Raw genomic sequence first — 24,587 nt, forward strand, 5'->3', positions numbered from 1 at the left:
CACAAGGTGGTCCAGTCCTGCTTCAAAAGGCTGCTGTAAAACCTCTAACATGTTCATATATTCATTCATTTCACACTATGTTTAAGGGAACATTGCATTACTGTATCCTTCTCTCTAAAACCAGTGGTGTAATGTAATTAAGTACAATGGTTCAATTTGAGGTACTTTACTTGAGTATTCCCATTGTACGCAGCTTAATACTTGCTCTTTACTACACCTCGGAGGCACGTATTGTACTTTTTACTCCACTACATTTGTCTGACAGCTTTAGTTACGAGTTACTTGTCAGATTAAATTTTTTCATACCCTTTCTGTCTGATGAAAATCCATCTATCTCTAAATTTGGCAATTTAGAATTGGAATGTTTCTGATAGACTGAAGGATTAAGTGTTCCTTATGTGTTGAGGAAATTCCCCTTAATCTAAATAAACTATTTAAACCCCTCTTGGATTAGTTGGAAAATGTATTGTGGAAAAGCTGAAAACAGGGCTGTTTTCGTGAGCTCATGAAAAGTTGACTTCTTAGAGATATTGCTCCGAAAAAATGTCTCACTGGACAGGGACACTACAGACATGATGATCTTATAGAATATGATGCGGTGCTGTGAACTACCCAACAGAATATGAATTCAAATTAGCAACTACAGCAGTATAATCAACACATTAATGTAGCAGTAACATTAAACCAAAGACATCATATATGCTAATAAAAAACTGACAGGGACCATTTTACTGCAGAATGAGTACTTTCACTTTTGATCCTTTAAATAGATCTTGCTGATAATTCTTACGTACTTTTTACTTAAGAACGGTTTTGAATGCACTTGAGTATTGAGTAAAGGATCTGGATATTTCCTCCACCACTACCTAAAAGGAGAATCTGCTGCAGTCGGCTACATTCATCAAAATAGTCGAGGAATATTGCATTTGTGGTTCTCACCAAATTAATTTGTGGGTTATAAACACTGCGAGTGCTGCAGGTCTCTGGAGATGTCTCCACCACCTGAGGTAAGTCTGGCCATTCGCCAAACAGTCCCAGGTCATCTCTTTGAAAGCATCTTTGGGGAGCTTACTGTACCTTGAAGAGGATGAAGGAAGGTAGATGTATTTTGAAGTTACCAACCTCTCTCTCTTGCTCTCATTTTTATTTTCTAAATACAAATTACCTTTACTGGTGTTGGAAATAAGTAGGTTACAATATTTCCAACATGGGTTGTGCAATAAATGTATAATCTTTGTGTGTGTGTGTGTGTGTGTGTGTGTGTGTGTGTGTGTGTGTGTGTGTGTGTGGCAGGACCCCACAGTCTTTCCCTGTGACTGCATGCCTCAGGGCAGTGCATGTTGACAGTGGCAGTATCACAGCACTATAACCCTAAAGATGCACCTCAGATGCCTTTACGTGCCTCTGCAGAATGGGAAAATAGTTATCAAGACTTTGGATGAGTTCACCTAGTATATTTTCTCGTAACGCAAAGGTGGTTTGCGTCTCATATCTTGACCTACTTGAATAACTTTTAAGTGGTGGCTTGTTTAATTCAATTCACTGAATCTGTCTCTCACCGCGGCACCTCTGATCTCTCTCTCTCTCTCTCTCTCTCTCTCTCTCTCTCTCTCTCTCTCTCTCTCTCTCTCTCTCTCTCCTCCGGAGCTTATCTCGGTGCGCATCGTCAGCATCAGTTTGAAGTCAAATCTGACAGCCGCTGCCTTGCCCGGTCCTTTTTTCCGTCTCTTTCACTCTCTGGTGGTCATCCCGTCTCATTTAAGAGGTACAGAGTCGGATTAGTGAGCTAAACGTGTGTAATTATTGATGTACTTTTGGGGGGAAAGGGGGGGTCGGATGGGTGGGTGACTGGTGGAGGGGGTTGACCTCGATTGCCGCCCGGGATGAGAGACTCCATAGGCTGCCGTGCTTTCTCTCAATGTGGTCTTACCTTTTCTCCCTCTTTGCAGTTCAGTCGGGACTGTGGGAGAGCGCGTCTGATCGCTGTCCTCAACTTGGGGCGAAGAAAGACGGGAAACTCCTCGGGATTCTCCGTACACCGAGCTCTGATCCGGATATTCTGGTGAGCACACTTTGGCCAAAAAAAGAAAGATGTTGCTTGATTTGAATCCTTTGTATTGTCACTTGAAAGTGCTCCTTCTGGTTTGTTGTCGGAACGGGCGTGTCTACACGTCCCTCGCACTTTTTCCTCTCCTCTGAAACGGTCGCACTTCCAGGAGCATTTCGTGGATTGTTTTCTCGCGCCAGGAGCTGGAAAAGGCAGCGTGGCAGCGCAGCTCCTTCGCTCCTCTCTTTCATTTTTTTTTTCTTTTCCCCCATGGCTGCGAAGTTCTCGCTTATTATGCACGGGAATTAAACGTGGCCATTTGTGAGAATTATCAGTGGGCATTCCTATCACGGAGGGGTGAGAGAGAGTGAAATTGAGGAGGCCGGGGGGGCGAGGGAGTGGGGGAGAGATGAGGTGAGAGGAGTGTGAGAAGAAACATTTGAGGGATCCCTCAGGGCAGCGCGTCCTCCCTCCTTTTATGAGAGGGATTTTATTGGTCTTTTATTCCTCTACAATGATGACATTGTCTGATATTGTTCTAAAGCCTCTACTTAATATGCTATTATTGTCAGTGCCATTACTCCTCTTTATGCTGCATATATATAGTGACATCCTACAGTACTGCTGGCTGTGCTGTAGGCAGAAATCTATGGGGCCATTTGCTGCTTTTATTATCCTGTTTATCAATTAAGCTTGTCTATAATGGAGATATCACACTTCCTCCAACATAAAACATTACTCTCCCACACACCATCCGTTAGCATCTCACCTCCCACATAGCCACACTTGCTGTCCACAGCCGATTATCTGGTTATGTGCCACCATTTGCACTAATAGAGAGTCCCTACTTAATGTAATGACAACTCGATCTGTCAGCCCATGCACAACAGAGGGCCGCTTAAAGGCTCATAAGCGGTGTCATAAAGGGCAGATTGAGAAGCCGTAAAAGACACAGAGGACATGACAAAGTGCCTGTGGAGGTTGTTTGAGTAGTTTGCTGATGTGTTTTATTGTCCATGTACAGTATGGGGCTGACATTTGTGAAGCATGTACCCAGGAATGTGTGTGTCTGAGTAGTTTTGTGTGTGTGTCTGTGTGTGTGTGTGTGTGTGTCAGCTCTGCTCAGTCGTGTGTATGCAAGGAAAGAATGAGGGAGCAAAAGGAAAAAGGGGACAGAAAGAGGGAGAGAGAGAAAGAGAGAGATTATGCTAACTCAAAGTATTGGAGGAAGAGGAAAACCCATGTAAGCAGTTTTTCTTTTCACTCATATATTTATATATTTAGCTGTCAGGGCCTTCGCTGATACACAGTAGGTTCTTCTGGCTTTGACATGCTTGTCACCAGGATGAGGTTTATATGAAAGAAGGCCACTGCTTATTTTAGCTAAGCTGTGCAACTGCAAGACAAACAAGAGGAGGCTAAGAGGATTGACCAAACAAGACCACCGACTTAAACGCAAATAAAAGCAGATTATAACACAGGTAGCATGAGAGGAAATTGCTGGACAGCAGCTGAGGGTCCAGTGGAACGTGTCTCTCCGCTCAGTTATTTGCAGCGGCCCGAGAGCTGAGGTGAGAGCGCAGGAAGAAATGATGCACTACACTGGCGGGGGATATTTAATCATGAGAATTTGTGCCATGTTAGGAGCTAAGGGTAAAATTAACAACAAATCAAAGGGGGTTTATTTCAGTGGGAGAGCACTGCATGTCATCCCTCCTCAATTCCCCTCCAATTCAGATGAGTGGCAGTCTGGGACTCACACAGATGCTTCAGCAGAGGTGCTTAACCTCACTGTAGACACGGCCGGGCAATCATGCAATGAACCGATCATTTTGACTTTCTCAGACAATGTGCTGACACGGTGTCGCTGATGGCAGTCAAGATGATGATGATGATGATGATGATGATGATGACAGTGTTCTGGCTAATGATAGTTATACCACAGATCATCTGATTGTCATCGATGCCGTTGAAAAAGTAGGCAGGTAGGTGCGTTACATCATGGTGTTACAGAGCTGCAGTCAGCAGTTCGGTGGTACATCTCAACCCGGGATAAGATCAAAAGGACTTGATTTCCCAGAATGCTCTTCACGCTAAGAGCTATGTGACTTAGATTGGAGCGGAGGCAAACATGGGGTTAAAGGGCTCCTGCAAGAAGCAGACAAGTTGAGTATGTTTTGACAGCGTGAAAGAATGGATCCACTTGTATTTGGCGTTGTTGTTAAGATGGTGGGCTGGCAGCATCATCGCAGTCTTAAGAACATGACAGTCCGTGCAAAATGGTAGCGGCATACAACGCCAATCCTGATTTTTCCATGTGACAGATTGTGTGTGTGTGTATGTGTGTGTGTGTGCTTTTTTTTTTCTTTCCTCCCGTTGTTGTTTGTTCTCTCAGACACACACTTACTAGATCGCACATAACAGGCACATACACACTCCAACGTACTTACGCACATTATCTAATTTTTAACATTGACTAACATGACAAACAAAGCATTCAACACGTTCTCAAAATACCAAAAACACATTGATTCAGGGCCGCACTCACACTTGCCCACACACTTAGGTAAAACCTTATTGTGTCTTGGACGTACCCACCCATTCTGTAATACAGTACGTGGCCTTGGGCTTAAAAATATCTCGAGTACAAACACACAGGCACACACACACAGTTTTAGCAGGGACAACCCTGTTGTGCTGGCACAAAACCAGAGAGCTGGTGATAACGAGGTTGAAGTTAGTTAGGATTTTAGCTGTGCCTCAACCTCCTAACACCCTTTCTAAATCTGATTCATCCCAAAATGAGATGTTTTTCCAAGAGAGGGAGATGAAAACACTCTCTCCCTCTCCTCTTCCCTTGCCAAATACAGTTGAGGCCCCCCCCACCACCACCTTCTATTACTCTCATACTCTCACACACTATCTGTTTCACACCCCGTTCCTCCCTCCCGTTCTCTCACATCTCTCTCTTCTCTCCTCCCCTGGCACCTCGATGTGTTTCTCTTTAATTGAGATGCATTTCAATGTGGTGCAAATTAGCTTTCTACAGCTCCAGTCCAAACTTGCAACCTGTGTGTGTGTGTGTGCCCATGCATGTATGTGCGCACGTGTAATCTATACGTGTGTGTGTGTGTGTGTGTGTGTGTGTGCGTGTGTGAAAAGAATTCCCACAGTTGAGAGCGCTACCTTCCTGTTCGTTTCTCCAACGCCTCCTCTGATGCCTCCTCTCTCCCACAAACTTACATTTTTAGTACAGCATTAACAACATTCACTGGTTTGGACTCCTTCGCTTTCTGTCTCCTGGCTGGAGGAATTAGCTCGGCCTCCCCTCTCTTCGCATTTGAATGCCGATGTGTGCCTCTGAGAGATGACAGTGCGTGGCAGCTCATTAGGGACGGGGCTAGGTATCAGGAGGGTCAGGGGGTTTTATAGAGACATGTTTCAGCTATGCAATGCTTGTCTTCCTCAGCTGATCTGATCTGGTTACTGTTCAAGCTGGTGGTATTCTGTACTCTGTGCAGGTTTAGGGCACAAGTGCACGGGTGCTGCCAGTGAAAGGAAAGTAAGTTTAGCTCTCTTAACACGTTTTTTTAGTCGACTGCTCAAGCATTAGTATCACGTTCACAAGCAAATCATTGCTGCAAATAATGACTCTTTTGAGAAAATTATCTAAAAATTAGAGCAGTGGTTCCCCCGCTCATCTTCCGAACCCTTCCCAACCCAAGGGTTCGGAAGATGAATCTGATCAGCAACAAAAGCACTTTCTCAACCCAGCGCATCTTCAGTTCACTCTGTCTGACCTTTCTCGAATTTTTGCTTTTGTTTTGTGAAATACTGAATTTTGTTTGAACTTTTCAGGCCCCGAAAAACTCTTCAAAGGAAACAATCTGAGATGATTATTCTTGGGTTGAGCATGTGTAACCTGTGATAGGGGATTTGCATGTAGATGAGATAGTAAAGTTTTTTTAGCTATAAGATAAATACGGCGGAGTATCTCGAAGCAGGTTTTTCCAGGTGATCTGTGGTGTGTGCACGTTCGTGTGTGGCATGGTACACTTTGTGGCACTTTGTGCATGTGTGTGCGTGCACACGTATACGTGAGAGAGCGGGAAGCGCAGTTAGGGAGAGTGATGCTGACAGTGGGGTGACCTTGGGGCTCCCAGTCTTCCTCCTGTCGATGAAGGGGATGACTTAGTGCCTCCCTCCCCACCCATGATGGCTCATTTATTATCATTAGGCACACAGTCAAAAGATGCTGCTCAGGCCCTCAAAACAGAGTGGTATGTCTGCAGTGTGTGTGTGCGCGCATCACAGAGCGTGAGAGACAATAGGACAGAGACAGAAAAGGAAGTCTTATCTCTTATGATAAGTGCTGCACATCCAAGCATATGTGTCTGTCAGTCTGTGTTTGTTACAGGTGCCACTGCCTGTGTGTAAGTGTCTGAACCTGTGTTTACCCGTATCTTGATGGAAGACGCACTCGCCTGTCAGTCCACATCTGCCACTGGGACCTGCCTCTCTGCCTGCTTACCATGCAGTATAAATAACGGTTAATGCCATAACCCTAACCTTACGTCACCTCAGTCAGCCAGCGAGCAACATCACCGGTATATGGGTGCATCAGGGCGGGCCTCTGTGCTATCGTTTCTCAGCGTGATGGATGGAGACTTCTGCAGGCCAGTCAATACCCAATCTGAGCCCCACTGTCCTGATTTAAGATACAGCAGCACCCAGGTGACACACTCAGAAGCACGCCACTTTAATCACTCTGAGCATCAACTCCACACTGCCAAGATTGGTGTGGTGGTGGGTAAAGTGTGTTTGTGTGTGTGTGTGTGTGTTTGTTTGTATTAGTATCTCACTCAGTCAAGCACTGCTGTAATCACACAGCGATCGGCAAGTGCCTGCACTTCTGACAGAGTTAACACTTCTTTATAATGGAGAGAGAGACACATAAATAATGTTTACAAGGGAGGATTTATGCGACGTGCCGCTTGGGGGGTAACAGAAAACATACATGAAGAAAGAATGTGGAGTTAAGGGCATAAAATTTGTATGAAGCCTCACGTAAGATGAAAGTTCTTGTGGAGTAACCTCGTCTGCCACAAGACATGTTTATGCATGTGTAATTGATTGCAAAATGGAGGAAATGTCATTTTTTTTTGCCTGGATTCGATTCAGTGGTATTTCCAATCCGTGAAGTGTGACATCCTTATAATAAGTGACAGAAAGGAGGCCAGATTGAATGATTGGGCATTCAACGCATACAAGACATTTGTGGGATTTGTGTCCCATGTCCTACATGTCAAAGCTACAAGGCCACTATATTCAGGTCAGGGAAAGGTTGTGGTTTTGGTTTGATATTGAAAAAATCAATGCGTTTACTTTTTCAACATTTAACCGAGACCTTTACTTTTGTCGAACCTTACCCAGTTGCTGAGTTACCTACACTAACACTTAAAAACATCGCTCATGCTTTAGCTGCCAGGAGCGCATTTGGAGGGAGATGCAACCCTAGTCAACACGTGAAAAGCCTTTTTTTCCCCTTCTTTGTTCTCTAAAAAAATTCCATCCGCTCAAGCACATAAAAAAATCTCTACCACATCTCCATATGAAAATACAAAACCACAAGTGAAGCGTTGCCAAGCATGCCTCCTATCTCTGTACAATCATCACTGAGGTTATTGGCTATATCTTGACCTAATTGCGGTCCTTTTTTATTTTACTTTACTTTGCCCAGCTGTGCACCGTGCATATGAATGAATGACAATAAACAAATCAGTCAGATCAGTCAGTCAGAAGTCTGAATAAAATCCTTTTCCGGGAGGCTACTAGAGGTCCATCTATATTCCTATATACGCAACCGGGTCTTGTCCAAAACCAGCGATGCTCGCAATGGAGCTTGTGTCACTGGAGTGTTGGATTTTGTAGCATTAACGCCTCTGTGTCTCAATAGAAGTGGAAGACTAACATGCATTTATATGTAAACATGTAAAGAATCCTGTTAGCAAAGTTAGCGCGAGCACTAGTTTGGCCATTGTACAAAATCTCCTCATTTAAACAAAGCAGATCACGGTGCATTTCTTTGTTATGCAAATAAATGATCAGTCAATACAGCGTAATTTTACCCACAAAACATATGTGCAAATTAGTAGTATCTGAAATAAATTTTTGTCCAAAATGGTTGCATTCAGTCCTGTCCAAATCTATTGAGCAAGCATGTCAGATTGGCAACCATTGTGCTTTATGCAAGGATGGAAAAGTGAGAGTATTGCTTGAAAAGGTGGGCAACTTATGTTCTGCATGCTCAGTGTGTGCAATCTCCCCGCTGTTTCAGTTCATGAGCGCATCATTGTGCAGAAAACGCTTCAGTACATGTGGTAATCCAGAGAAGATTGTGTTTGTATGAGTAAGCAGCTGGATATCGCTACTTTATCAGAGAGTAATCTGTTTGCATTGGCTCAAACTGTTCCCTCTTGACATTTCATCACTCACAAACATGCACGACACATACTTGACTTGCGTACACAGAAACACACTTCCACACACACACTTCCACACACACACACACACACACACACACACACACACACACACACACACACTTCCACAGCCCCTCCCCTGCAGCCCCTCCACTTTGGCTGTTAGTCTAATTTATGAGGTGCCGTTAATTTGGCCTAAACGCTCGTTGCGAGACCTCCCTCCTCTCTCATCCCTTCATCTCTGCATCCCTCCTTCTCATCCTCCTTCTCATCAGTCACTCGGCAGAGTAAATCAGAGGGGTGGTATTGCACAGCAGGCAATACATAGACTGGACACCTTGACTAATATACCACTGTCCTTCTCCCTCCCTCCCTCTCACCCTGTCTATCTAACTCTCTTCGTCACTGCCCCCCCCCCCCCACCTCCATCTCTCTTGCCCGCTGTCTAAATCAAATTTGGCTCTCCTCCTTTTCCTCTCCTCTCCTCTGTTCATCTTTTAGTTTTGCTTCTTCCTCATTTCTATCTACACTTCATCTACCCCTCCAGTGCACTTTCTCGCCACTCCTCTACCTCTGCCCCCCCCCCCCCGTACCTCTCTTCCTCTATGCTCTATCTTTGCGCCCTTAGTTCGTCTTGCTCCTCCTTGCCTCCTTCCCCTTCTCCTGTTCTCATGTTAGGTGTAAATTTAGAACAGAAGGCATGAGGGGATGCTTTGCATGTGTGTGTGTGTGTGTGTGTGTGTGTGTGTGTGTGTGTGTGTGTGTGTGTGTATGAGAAAGAGAAACTCCACATGAAAGCTTCTCAGAGTCCCCATACAGCGCTCAGATGGGGCTGATTAAAAACCTAAAGCCTTGGTTTTCATCCACATTTGGAGTCAGAAAAAAATCAGATACAGCGCACACGCTCTCGTGCACATTTGCATTCACACATTAAGGCACATACACACACACACACACACACACACACACACACACACACACACACACGTTTTCCCCCCCATTATCTTCCTCTCATTTCACTATTTGCCTCCCTACTTGTGTCTGGTGATTCTTCCAGAGACAGTGGAAGTGAACAGAAACAGCATCAGGCATCTGAAACTCCCTCATCGCTTTATGCCACATTGTTCTCTCTAATTCCATACATGGCGCACACTTGGGAGCGACCCTGCGCTGTACTCACTGTGCCGGACTGCCCAGCTCACCTATACATCACTGTCCATCTCTCCGGCTCTCTCTCTGTCTCTTTTCCATCTCTAAACCACCCCCCCACACACACACACACACACTCCCCAACCCCCCCACCCCATCGTTCTGGGTTTCATGTCTATTTATTTTCCTTCGTCTCCTTCTCATGTCTCATCTTTCACAGCCATCTTTGTCCTTTCTCCTCTCTTCTTCAAATTCCCACAGCACAAAGGGCTTAGCTACTTCTCAATAAATGTAACAACATCTAGCCTCCTGTTCTCTGCCTAACCCCCCCCCCACCACCACCACCATCTCTCCCCCTCGCTCATCTCTTCGTCACTTCTCCCTCTCTCAGCGGGTTTCCTACTAGTGCACACTTACAGTCACAAGATAAAGCATGCTACCTCTGCCTTATCCCTCTGTGTATTATATAAAGCCACCATGGTTATCATTAAGCAAGAGCACCTTAGAACATTGCCTCATTCTATATAAAGATCAGACTCTCTTTGGAGCAGAAAATTGACTTAATTAGAATAGAATAGAATACAAGTAGCCAGCAATGGAATTTTTAAGGACAATACGGATTTGAGAGTATACGCGCTGATATTCACTTATATAAACATTTTGACATGCTTGTTTTTTATTGTTTACTTAACAAGGGCGATGCAAAATCAGTTTATAGCAGCAGATGTAGCTAAACGTCTCACCTGTGATCCCAGGGTGAGTGCCTCCACTGATGTGCGGGTCGGCACTGCAAAGGAACGGTAGCAGGCAGTGAGTTAAAATACTTTGCCTCAGAACAAATAGAATTAGACATTATTATAGCCAAATTTAAAACAGACTATGAAAGTGCCCAACTAAGCAGCCTAACATCAGTATTCTAAAGCATAATTAGAATCAGCAGAAGTGAGAATTTTCCAGATACCTATGTAACCTTTAACACTGCACAACATTTAATTTTAATACAGCGTAGCTTAGCTCTGCAAGTCTGAGCGTCATTACATTTCTTCCTAATGAAAGTGTTTGAAATTACCGCACCCCCTGATACTAGATGGTAAATTCCACATTCAGGCTGCTCTAAATTGAAAAGAACCAAGCTTTCATTTTCCTTTAGCGGAGGTGCTTGTTGACCCCAAGACAGCACTACAGTTTGTTACAAACCGCTGAAGCAATGGTGGATTGTGGTATCATAAGCCAGCATTAACCGGAGTTTCCAAAAAGATCCTTCAAATCTGGCTGTGAAATATTGTAAAATAAAATACTATAGTTTTGAAAATAACACAAATACAAGAATAAACTTGAATTAAGAAAAGTAGGGCTGCAACAATTACTTAATTGACAAAATAAAAGTGCCAAAATGTGCTGGTTCCAGCTTCATCGTTGTGATTATTTGCTGTTTTTCTCTCTCTTTTGAAGTTTTAAACTGTTTCGTTGGACAAAATGGGACATTTGAAGACATATTCTTACTCTGGGAAACTGTGATTGACATTTTTTACTATTTTCTAACATAGACAAATTGATTAATCAAGAAATTAATTGGCAAATTAATCAGGAATTAAAATAATTGTTGCTGTCAAGAAAGCAAGTTAAATATACATAAAAACGTAACCTATAATGTGTTTACATATCTGGCAAAATTCATACTGATATTTCCATGACCGGCCAAGATAGCAATAAAATAGAACCAAAAATAAAATTGAATATGATTGTGGTTTTGGAGGCTTTATACTATATACAGAACTTTAACCAGTGCATTTCAGCAGGAGCTACTGCGTAGATATATTGCATGCTCACCCATACAACTGACTTGCAAAATTTAATTCACCAGTAAATACATTCAGGTCATGTTCTTTGGATCAGCAGCATAAATCAGGAGTTATCAGCTTCTGGCTATGCTGGCAGCCAGCTAACACAGACAGGTAAGTGCAGGATGATGAATTATTATTACCGTATATAAAGAGATTTTTTTTCTCTTGATCCCAACTTAGTTTGGGGGGGGGTCACTGGACACATTTAACACTTATTGTAAATGTGGTAATATATGGATTTACGCATGTGAAAAGCACATCCCTCATATCACAGCTCCCCGCCCACCATGGTTCAACACGTTCAACTTCAATAATAATCAAATTCAATGGCAGACATGGAACCCGCAAATCAAGTATGAATTGGGTGTATTTTCTTGTGTGAATCCATTATGTGGCTGTATCCCTGTGAGATCTCTGGGAGGCAGGCCAAGTGTCTCTGGCTGAGCCATCTCCATTCGCTGTGTCTGTTCAGTCAGCCACACAGAAGACAGATAGAACCACCAGTCTGCTCACCCCTCCAGTCGCACCAATGTAATCAGACCTCAGCAGCCATAAACCACCGGCTATGGACACTCTGCCTAGCCCGCTGTCACACACACACAAACACACACCCACACATGGAAGCACAATCCCAAGTACACAGATACAGACAAATGAATGCAAGTGTAGACCCGTGCGCGAGCGAGGGATTTGCGCGCGCGAGCTTAGACACAAGCTGCAGACACGCAAATATGAAAAATAGCGCTGCAGCATTGGCTCACACATGCTCACACATGCACACGGCGACACACATATGCACACACACACACGTAGCTTAAAGTGCGCCGTCGAGTACTTAGCGGCGGTCCTCCATAAGTTGAGGTTTTCTGCCCAAGGAGCTTAGCCCAACATGTCCCACTCTGCTGGGGGAGGAAGGATGTCTTCTGGCCCAGAGGGAATCTTCACCATGTTACTCATCCTGCCACCATTATGTGCGTGTGTGCGTGTCTATGCGTGCATAGATGGACTACCGTCTACTGTGTGTGTGAGTTATGTGAAAGCTTCTGTCTTTATCTCCCACCCTCACTGTCTCTTCCCTTCCATCGCTGTTTTAGCACCTCCATCAGTGTCTGTTTTGCCCCTCACCAGTGCCTGTGTCTCTGGCCATTTTGTGTCTGTTTGTCTTTTTGTTATCGTGTATCTTTTGTTCTCCTCCTCAACAAACTAACACTCACTGTCTCCCATCTCCCTTCTCCCTGTCTTTCTTGACTCTCTCTCTCTCTCTCCCCGGCTTTGTGATGTGAACGATGGTGGATGACTGTGCTTTAGGAGATTTACTGCTGGATCCCGTCTCTGTCAGGTGTGGAGACGAAAGGAAAGCGATGAAAGGGGGGGCAGGGGCGGGTGGGGGGGAGAAGCAGATGGAAGATAGAGCAGTAGACAGGGAGATGACGAAGGGAAAGAGGGGAAGGAAATGGAATCAGAGGATGAGGGTAAAGAAAGGGATGAGAAAGAGAAGATTATGCAGGGGAGCATAGAACGAGATAGAATAAGAAAACTGTGAACAGAGTATAGAATAGAAAGAGAGGCTACACTATGTTTTTTGAAACGGCCTCTGAATATAGTTTGACAGAATGGCTCTCTGCTCGGATATAACCGAGTCTCCTTTCTCTTTGACGTTGCCTCTTTTCCTCATTTTCTCACCCAAACATAAACACAACGGAAATCCAAACTCACTCTTACAGACACAAATATATGAATTGTGTTAATTCCAGGTGAAACTTGCATTCGCACTGCCCACAAGCCAATTTTTGTTCCTTGGAAAATGCAAAGATTTGCTGATCACACTTTAAAACCAACTCTCAACAGTTAAGTGCTTCGGGCATTGTGAGGAGTTAAAGTTGCGGCTGAAGGGTCACACTGAGTGTGTTTAACCCACTAATAGACCATTCACACACTTTAATGCCCCCGAGGGGAAACACACACCTTGAAAGACCAGGCTGGCAGAATATATGGACACAAACATGCTATGCTTGTGAGGACCGTCCATTTATTGCTGCTTTTCCGGCTGTGGTTCAGGAGGGAGAGCGGTCATCCTTCTATAAGAAGGTCAGTGGTTTGATCCCTGGCCCTGGCAGTCTACATGTCAAAGTGTCCTTGGACAAGAAAGTGAACTACAAATTGCTCTTGATGTTGTGCCATTTGTGTGTGAGCGTGTGTGAATGGGTGAATGCAGGCTTGTGTTGTAAAAGTGCTTTGAGTGGTCATCAGACTGGAAAAGTGCTATATAAATACAGTCCATGCACCATTTCCATTATTCTAACATTATGACTTATAATTAGCATAAGCATTGAATTTTGAGGGGTTTGGTCCATTTGATCAATTTACCTAAATAGAAACAAATTAGAATAAAGTGACTCGTCAAATATGTCCCTTGACCATAATTTTCTCTAGTGATTCACTTACACTTTGGCATACACTAATGCATGTGGAGTGATTGTAGGCGTAGATAGTTAGCCTTAACCTTACTGGCCTAGATTATTAAACGTCTTACAGTTTTCTGCTGATTGTTAACATGAACATGAAATCATGTGCTTTTACTATATTATTTGACCATGTTAACTTTTTCCGCAGCAGTCCGCAGTCCGACTTTGACAGAACCAGATGTGTGGAGGGAAAATGTGCTACTATACGTGTTCATCCAGCATACAGCTGATGGTTATGATCAACTTAACTAAAATAGTTCCAAAAAGAAATAGTGGCTACAACATACTAGAATCAGTGACATCTGGAGATCCAGTTTCATTCCACAGTAATTACTCCACAGTAATTAAATTAAACATCCTGTAATTACGCTAGCAGTTGTTTGAGATTTAAGTGCATAAATCTATATTAGCTGTGTTATGAAGAAACTTGTCGTAAAGCGCAACTGCTCCTTATCCTGGAAGGCCAAAAATAGCCCTTCATCAAAACAACACAAGGGGCCGCGCTGGTGTGGGCGTGTGGCTGCAGGTACTGGTGAGAAGATGAGATACAAACGAGGAAGTCCAGATTGAAGCCTTATCACACAACAAGACACTGCACAGCAGTTTCCACTCCTCCGAGGGAGGATTTTACAACTCTTATCTCATCAGCAAGAATTTGCTCCTCTGCCCAGACACAGATGAACACAGTTTGCACGTTGCTACATAGCACAAGGCTATAGGTTTATAGACTATACATAAAAAAGACTTAACCACAGAAACAAGTCATTGATCTGTGAAGAACATACACACATACAGGGTTAGGAGTAAAGTAACACATTGCAGGAATTTATCACTTTTTGCACTAACAATGATATGTTATTAAATCTCAGTGATAGTTTTAGAGTCATTATATAGTGTGTTACTGTGAGCTATTCAGTGTTCAGCTATAGAAAAACTCTACCATTTAATGATGTTCAACACAGGGAATAAGACCTGAATGTTGTTCATGTTCTCAACAGATGCATTACAAACACTATTGTACAAACACTAAGTAACATTTTGGAATATGAAACAGCAAACTGAAAGTAATCTAGCCCGGCATGGCATGACGGGAAATGTAGGCCATCGCTGCAGCTCCCGCTTTCAGCAAACTTGGTGCAAAAGAGGTGCGTGTATGTGAGTGTCTGTGTGCGTGTGTGGCCGTCTCTGTCCAGAGAGCAGCACACTCTGCTCTGCCTAGGTTGCAAAATGTAGATAAATATATTTATTCAGTGCCTTTTTATTGGGCATCACCCTTGCGTATTGTGGAAAAAAATAGACTCGAAGCGTAAATAAACCCTTCAGGCCGCGGTTACACCCATGAGACACAGCTGAAATGCCAGCCTGCACGGAGCAAGCTGCAGAGATTAAAATGAGAGCGACTCTTGTGCAAGTAGGAAAAACAGGTTTGATAAAATTCCTGTCAAAGCCAATCATAAGGTATGCTAACATTGCCATAGAGACCTGGTTCTAGCAGCAAGAGCGCTATTATTACATACCAGAATATAACCGTGACATATAGTCAAATATAATGATAGTTGTACTTTTGCAGCTACTCTGGTGAAAGTAATACAAAAGTTGTGTAATCAGTAATTCATTACTCTACACAGACAGTTATATACTTAGGTAACTTATTACTTTCAAATGACAGTAACTAGTACTATGTTACATTATATTTTGAAAGCAATCTGCCCAACACTGCATGCAGATGACTCGCACGGCTACATCTGTGGTACTACTCTGTGGTCTTTTGCAAAATGACTTCTAGTATGAAAATGTGTTCACGCCAGGATGCATTTATTGTCAGGCTTGTACAATCCATGACTGGTGGTCAGGTTCACACTATGTTAGTCTGTCAGTGACAGCAATGCTGGCAGCTCTGTCGGCACAATCGGGACACCTCATGTCATCATAACATGGCTCATCTTCAGAATGCTGCTGCATACAATTAACACTATTTTCCAAGATAGAGTATGAGAATGGTAATTAACGACTTAGGCGTTTTCAGATGCAGTCAGATTTGAGTTAACCGTGTGCAATGACACCAAAACATCTGCCCTCTGCAGTATTACCCACAATGAATCTGAACCATCTCCACTGTCATCAGAGGAGGCTGAATCCAGCACGAACAAATTGTGTACCTCTGTTTGCATCTTGACACCTTATGCTTTAGTGTAACTCACATAACTTAAATGTTTTCATTTCACTTCATTGTACAGTGTCCCTGCTGTAATAAACAGCATATATAATATATTTCACAAGTAAATAAAAAATCAAGTTTGTTCTCCAAAGAACAGCCAACAAAAAACTACTAAACACATTCACACAGAGATGTTCAACACACAAACATGACAAATGTCTGTACATGCATGAATGACCACGTTATGTGCTGTGGAGAAAACTAGAAAACCAAAAACGGGTGATGTATTGAGAGAGAGAGAGAGAGCAGAACTAGAAATGGTTTGAGGCACCCATCTGTCAAAGAAAAGAAGGGGAGAGACGGGCTGAGAGACAGACAGAGACGGTGAAAGAGAGGCAGAGTGAAGGGGGAAGGATTGACAAACTGCAAACAGCACGCGGATGTACAGACACGGACTGTGAGACGGAAAGCAAAAAAGAGACAAAGGGGGCGAAGCGACAGAGCACAGAGACAGAGGAAGCAGACAGAGACAGGAAGAGGGAGTGAAAGACAAGCAGCCTGAAAGAGTGACAGAGTGCAGTCCTGAGAGGGAGAGTGTGTGGGTGAATGTGAGAGCAGCGCTAGCTAACTCGTCTGTCAGTCTGAATCTGTGATTGACACCTTGGGGTCCGGCGCTCCTCTCTTAGCCCGCTGGCTCTTCCTGTCAGGATGTAGGGCACGGGGTCACACACACACACGCACACACACAAGCATTCATACATACCTACTGTGAGATTTGTGACAGCCATGCACATCCTTACATGATGGAAAATATGGTGTAATTGTCCATTTGTGTATTCGTGCGTCTCTTTGTGTCTACTTACGTGCACAAACACACACACACACACACGCTAATGCCACATGCACATATTCAGCTGGGGTGTAGCAGAGGGGAGGTCTCCTGTGGGGTCTATTATTGCTGACTGGAACTTAACCTTTGACAAATGACCTTTGACCTTTACACTGTCAGCAATACATTTTTTCACTGGACCCATCTTTCACTTCGGACAGTCTGTGTGTGGGTACGTGTGCATGGTGTGTGTGCATGTGCGCACAAGTATATTCACGTTTTTATATTTATGCACAGAAGCCAGTTTCTTATTTATTGCTCAGGTTCTTGCTTTTTCTTTCTCTCTCTCTTTCCACACACACACACACACACACACACACACACACATCAATATCATAAAGCAAAGAGTGTATCAACATGCATAAAATTGCATATATGTGTTTAAATACACGCATACACACACATATCAGTGTCCTTTGATGATGATTACAATATGTCCTCTACAGTAAGTCCTGACCTCACAGTCCACGCTGAAACACTGCATCGGTGTATGAGTGTGAGTGAGTGTGTGTGTGTGTGTGTGTGTGTGTGTGTGTGCCATAAAAAGAAGAACATTAGCATAGCACTGCTAAGGGTGAACTATGTTCATGCAACAAAAGGAGAGAATTTTATTTGATTCTTCTGTGAATGGACACGTTTGTTTTTTCACTCACATGCTAACTCAAGGTCCACTTCTCAGCTTTGTCTGGAGTTGTCAGTTACATCTCAGTGCGGCTGGTCGGTTGTCATGGAGATGACTCAGTTGTCACCATGTGACGCAAGTATGGAACTTCAGTCCGCAACAGCAGGTGCTCATATAGGTATGAGAGACTCTAACTGTAACCCCTGTGTATATGTACACACATTAAGAGTCCATAGTCGCAGACCATACAGGCACAATAATGGCTTGAATTTAATTCTGACATTGCTCTATATTTGAATATCATTCTTCATGTCCTTGGAGAAGCTTTGTTTTTGTATATGTCTTTCTTACGTTCTGAAAGTCAAGTGAAAACTTTCTTTTGTGCATGCATATAATTAAAAACATCTATTGAAAGACATGATCAAACCAAAGGGCAGATTTATGCATATAATGAGGCAGGATTTTTTGCATAATGCAGATGCATAGATTTCTAAATAAATACAAAAAAAGAAAAAAAAACAGGAATTTATGTTCATGATTATTTTTAAAGTTGTTAACACATCATTTGAATAAGAGCTGATGATTAAAACCTGATCTAGGATAAGTTTTACCATCAACACTGACCTTCCTAAATTTCACCTACAAAAACTGGTCCAATTCCAGCTGAGATGACATTTTCGATCTTACACAATTTACACATTTTTTGAATCAGTGCAGCCGAACACCTGCCCTGGCAGGAGAAGACTGAACTTTCATTAATGGAAAGAGATGTGATGCATCGAGTGTTCTTACACCACGTGCATCTGTCTAGCTTTAATTTCTTTTTTTCAAAATGTCACATGTACATGCACACACATACGCACAGATCTTCGCTCTAATGAGAGGAAGTGTCCATCTGGCTGTCTGTATGTGTGTGTGTGTGTGTGTGTGTGTGTGTGTGTGTTTAAGTTTGTGTGTGTTTGTGTGCTTGTGTGTGCACCAGTAGGGGTTTGTGACTAATGGGGTCATTATTGATGCTGAGTCAGGAATACCGCTGATTGCAATGGTTGGATACCGACCTAACGAGTGTACAAATACACACACACACTACACACATGCATGCACACATGCATGAATACACACTCTGCCTCTCTCTCCCCCTCATACACACACATTTTCATTTCTTTGAGGCTCTCATAGGTGCACTTATGCACATAAACCTCCCACCTCAGCTAATAAACTTACTCACCCAGACATCCTTGTCTCAACCTTTTTAGACCTCCCACACACACACACACACACACACACACACACACACACAAACACAAACACACACAAACACACAGTCATGTTTCCATCACTTCTGAGAACATTACGTAGCTTTACATTCAGTTCATAACCCAAGTCTTAACCTAAAATTTAATGATTTATGTTATGGAAACCTGCATTGTGTCCCCAAAAGGAGTTACAAATTAAAAACCTGAAACAGAAAACATGACATAAGTGCACATGTTAACTCATACACTAAGTCAGACACTTCCCAGACAGAAAACTGTGATGAACTGTGGCTGAGGAAGATCCACTCTTTTAAGTGTGATAGTTAACCTTGAGCAAATAATGGGTGAATCATTTCAAATGGAAAGTTTCATCTGAGAGATACAATAGGTGTACAAGATATAACAAAGACGCGAGCTCTGAAAATGTGAGCAAATGAAATGAAACAGGATGAAGTCACAGTGTACTGTAGCGTGTTGTATCCTATACTGACTGTGTGATTCCCTCCCTGTTCATCATAGGATCACCAGCAGGTCAACATTTTCACATATGCAGCAAAATATATTTCCGGTACAGACATTCATGGTTCCCAAATGATGTCTCCTATAGACTTTTCTTCCAGTGTCAGCAGCCGGTTGACATTTGTAGTTCACAGTAGGTTTCCATCCAAACGTGGTGCAAATATTGATCGAATTTTGCAAAAATCGGTAAAAGAAGACGTCAATTCAATCGTGTTTCCTTCCCCTGTCATTATGCGATTTGAAGAAGTTGGTTCGTTGAGACAAACCAGCAGCAGTCTCCTTATTGCTCCACACAAATCTGATGTTTTCATCTGCTGCTGTCTTTCGTCCCTCCAGTGGACCAGAAGCTTCCGTGGATGTTTGACTCACATGCTTCATGTGCAGAACCTTATGAGTCTATTTTCAGTGGTCACAATTTGTCACATTTTGGTTTTATCAATGCAACAACTTTTCTATCTCAGCCCACCTAATGTTTTGAGATTTTTACAAAAATTTCTCATCAAGCTGCTAGCGTGACTGTAGACTCATTGTCTCCTGAATATGCCTCTTGTGAGTGCGACTGTAAATTTGTGAATTTTGTCACTTTCTGTGATCGATCATTCATTTGGACAACAGAAATTTGTAAAACATGATCACAGTGTCTTTTCTTAAAGCTTAAGCACGGCTGATCTTCTGACAGTTAAGTTAGTGAGATAATCATGGCTTCTCTCACTTTGGGAAACCAAGAGCTCAGTGAGTCTAAAGTGATTTGTTAGTGATTATAAGAATCGTCATATATGCAACGCACTTAAGCAAATCAATAGGAAACTGACTGACATGTTCACTTATAGTTGTGTGTGCGTGTGTGTGGAATGATAAACCCTTATGTGTACCACCAGTATGTGTATCTTTGTGGTCTGCAGTGTGTGTTTGTGCCTGTCTGTTCTCTCAAACGCAGACTAAGCGTCAACTTTGTGATCACCTTATCGCAGCATCACATGTAAACAAGCATTCACATCAAGATTATGCCCAATGTTTAAGGCTTCACTGTGAGGCTGTGACAGTCTGGATTTTTTCTTAACATGGTGAAAAAGCAATTAATCCTCACAATTTGTTATGCCTTTCAGAAAACTGTTTATCCAGCCTTGAACAGCAATGTCTTTTTGGCAGACTTTGTAAACTGAATCCACCGCTGAATGTCTGTTCATCCACTGTCAGTCCCATTAGGGTGATGGCTCGGGTTGAGTCCGTCGACCAGTCATGTGACGTCCTGCGTCAACCCATGTCAGACTTCGGGGTCACATGGGGCTTGGCTTTTTGTTGCTTTGTTTTTTTGGACGGCAGTTAATGATGATAACTTAATGATTATTGTGTTTATTATATTTCATATCACACTATGATATTATGGGATGATGGCGGCAATGAACTCAACCCAGTGTCACAGCCCTAATTCGATTAGGCATTGCATCCATGTTTGTGCACCCATGTGGTTGCACCTGGTGTGTGTGTGTGTGTGTGTGTGTGTGTGTGTGTTTCCAGCAGTGTTCATTGTTCCTGAAAGCCACTGTAGTTTCTAAATCAAGTCTTTATGAGGTTCTGCTGCTCTGGGCAGGCCATTAACATTTCATGCCACCCTGGCTCCCTCTGCGTCGTACTCCTATGGGCATTAAGCAGAAATTCCCTCCATGAATAATCCCTAAACCACAGTGACCGTGTTTATTCACATTTTAGATCCTTTTCTGTTTTTTTTTTTTAAAAAAAAAAAGTTTTAAAAGTCGACAAACAGCTGTTGACCTTCATCCCGAGCTCAGCCTTTTGCACATGAACTTTGCATTCTAGTTCATTTTGACAAAGTGATTTTCATAATGCCTGTGGAGGAACAGATTTTTTTGAAATCAGAGTAGAGCTGTAGGGGGAAATTTTTCTCTTAAGTTTCATCACTTTGCCAGACTTTATTGTCTCTGTCTCTCGCTATGTCCTCACTCTCTTAACATTCACCACTCACTTGTCAGCTCTGAAGCGCAGCTTGCCTTAAGTATCGGGATTCAGCGTGTAAGCTCATCTCATTATCCCCGTTTGTGTGTGGACGTGCGCGTGTGTGTGTGTGTGTGTGTGTGTGTGTGTGTGTGTGTGTGTGTGTGCGCACTTCATGTATGAGTATATAACTGACTGTGAGAGTGTGAGTGAGTGATGGGTGTGTAAGCCCCCCTCTCTTGCGCTCTGTTTGAAATAAAGCGACAGATAATCGCAGGGCTCTGGCGAAGCGAGCTCATCTGAGCGCCAATCGATACGGGTGCCATAGCTTCAAAGCAATCCTTCAAAGAGGAGAGAAATAGCCATATGCTCTACGTGCTCTGTGTGTGTGTGTGCGCGCGCGCGTGTGAGTGTGTATGAGAAAGAGGCAGGGCGAGAGAGCCAGAGCAAATGTGTGTGTGTGTGTGTGTGTGTGTGTGTGTGTGTGTGTGTGTGTGTGTGTGTATGTGTGAGAGAGAGAGAGATGCAAAAGAAGGAGAGAGTCAGGGAGTCTCTCTGTGCAGATGAAAACAGTTTTCATTTGGTAGCAAACATTATCATATCACAGTTGACATGCGAAGCGCTTGTGATGCAACTGATGTCGCTATTTAAATTGGACAAAATCATTGTTTCGTTAGCTGGTAATCTCCTGATATTATGGCTCTGTCATCTTTTATTCAGCAAACCGGCAGCAGCTGTGGCCTTTGTTGAGAAAATGGGCTGGGAGGAGACACACACACACACACACACGCACACACACACACACACACACACACACACACACACACACACACACTGTGATAGAGTTTAAAGACCAGGAGACAGTTTGTGTGTGTGTGTGTGTGTGTGAGTAAGTGGTGAGTGAAGCAGTGCATAGACTATACAGTGTACCGTGAGACAGAGGGAACCGAGTGTGTGCAGGAAGGAAGAGTGCAAGGACGAGAGAATGACAGAGTGAGAAAGGGTGAAGGAGGTGTACAAAGATGTGTTTATATGTGAGACTAAAAGCAGGAGAGAGATCCCCCCGCCATGCTGTGTTTAGCAGTGCCATCTCACCTTCCTCAAAGTGAAAATGAGAATGTATTTTTGACTTGTCGGTGTAAAAAAAAAAAAAAAACTTGTCTGGAAGTTTGTGCGGCAGTCTGTTGGTGAGTGCGATAGAGTATGTGTGGTTTTTTTTTTCTCTCTGCACGTGCAAACATGTGGTTTTATCAAGTTTGTGTGTGTGTATGTGTGTGTTGCGAGAGAGAGAGTGTGTGTGTGTTAACTTGTATGTGTGTCAGCATGTCTAATTAGCTGAGACAAGCAGGTGTAAAACAGTAATTAATGACACAACTGACTGACTTCATTATCTCCACATGAGCTTCTCGTGCTGGCTGAACAAACACACAAACACACACACACACAGTTGCAAACATACTTTACATGTGGAAAAGATTACACCACCGGTCTATACGTGTGTGAGAGAGAGACAGAGGGATAGAGTGTGTTTTATATGCTTTATTACAAAATAGTAGATGTCGAGTAAGTGGACACAATCATCACACATGTCGCCATTCGGCCACTCAAACACTCATTTAGTTTGCAAATGGACTCATTACTAATGAATCACAAGCTGCTTTAGAGCAGGCTGAGCACACAGTAATGGTTTGGCCATCCTCCAGAATACAGACACTACAACACACACACACACACACACACACACACACACACACTCACATTGACAGAGATTGAAAGCGAGTGTCCAAAAGCTCCAATTACCTTCACATCCAATGTAAGAGAACAAGTTGGAAAGCTAATTACAAGTCCCACACATGTAGATGAGAATCATTCAAGTACACACTCTCGCATAGTAAATGCTCTGTCACCAGAAATAGCATTTTCTTGTGTTTGTCTGTGATTGTTACTGCTAACAACAAGCTTGTTATGGGAAATATGGCTGTGTCATTGTTTTATTACCGTAAGCTGTGATTACAACCCCTGAGCCCAGCGATCTTTATTGAATCATCAATAAGCCTGTATAATTGAGTAATTCCAGTTTTAGCCAGATTGATTTACACTTCAGTACTCTGTTAGGCTTCAGTGAGATCAGATGATATTAGATGCCTCTACGTTGTCATTCAGTAAGTGGAATAAATATGTTTTTATTTATCATTCAAGTCCTATCAGTCTTTTTCTCCCAGTGGTTTACCAAGACATAAATACAGCTGATGCTGTCTCTCTTCCTCTGGTGAGGGAGTGCGAAGGCAGTGATTGGACAGAGTAATTGGACCTAATGAATATGTCAACAGCCTGTTTCTTTCTCTCTCCATTAAACACAACTGGATTAGATTTACTGTGCTTACTCCGACAACTTAAAGACTCCATCAGTAGGCTACTTTTCACACGCACACACACTCACACATACACACATCTGCATGCACACACACACACACACACACACACACACACACACAGAATTGGCTGAGCTCAGTAGATCAATGGCCTCTTGGTCAATGTCTCCTTCGGGAGGGTAATCTATCTGCTCCTCACTAATGAATCAGTCTGATCGCTCTGCGTGTGTGTGAGAGTGTGTGTGTGTGCGGGTTTGAATGTCTTTGTGCATTCATGGGTGTCAGATTGTCTCTGCAGTGTATGGATATGGTGCCATGTTGTTTGCTCTTAGGTTAATCACAGACTGAATCTATCATTTTGTGGAAGCCACACACGTGCACGCCATTAACCGTGAATGTGTACTTTGAATGTGGAAATGAAAAATCTCATTAATACAAGAGCATGTCAATAATCCTGAAATACGACATACGTCTTCACCTCGTATTGAAAGACTCTCACGACCACAAAAACCCCACATTGGTGGAGACACAGATCTGTATTTTGTTGCAGTTGGCTGCCACTTTTTAAAAGCGTTTTCAACACTTTTCTAATTCTAACAGTTTTCTGTCAGCGCCTTTTGTTTTCCCAAAGTATCGTTATAAACCAAATTGTCTTTGACACGTGAAAAAGTTGCTGCTGTTGTCTCAGTTGTCTATCTCTTTGTTGTTAACAAAGAAATTTTCTTTAGTAAGTAGATAAGTGCAGTCATTTGTCCCCTGTGCACTTCCATTCTATCCAAACAAAGGGGGGAAAAAAGCATGTGACATGTGTGACTGTGCTCTTATACTCAC

The 24,587-nt window shown here is 43.0% G+C and overlaps 1 protein-coding gene across 11 annotated transcripts in view; it reads left to right on the top strand.

Annotated features, from left to right (window-relative positions):
• The first annotated feature begins 1,658 nt into the window (after positions 1 to 1,658).
• Positions 1,659 to 24,587, top strand: part of ptprdb (protein tyrosine phosphatase receptor type Db) — a 144,855-nt gene continuing 121,926 nt past the window's right edge. For all 11 annotated transcript variants that reach the window (XM_076727847.1, XM_076727851.1, XM_076727852.1 and 8 more), the window contains exons 1-2: positions 1,659 to 1,765; positions 1,950 to 2,062. The gene's annotated coding sequence lies outside the window, so the exon portion shown is untranslated. The remainder of the gene's footprint in view (positions 1,766 to 1,949; positions 2,063 to 24,587) is intronic.

Source organism: Chaetodon auriga, chromosome 4 (assembly GCF_051107435.1).
Source record: "Chaetodon auriga isolate fChaAug3 chromosome 4, fChaAug3.hap1, whole genome shotgun sequence".
NCBI lineage: Eukaryota > Metazoa > Chordata > Actinopteri > Chaetodontiformes > Chaetodontidae > Chaetodon > Chaetodon auriga.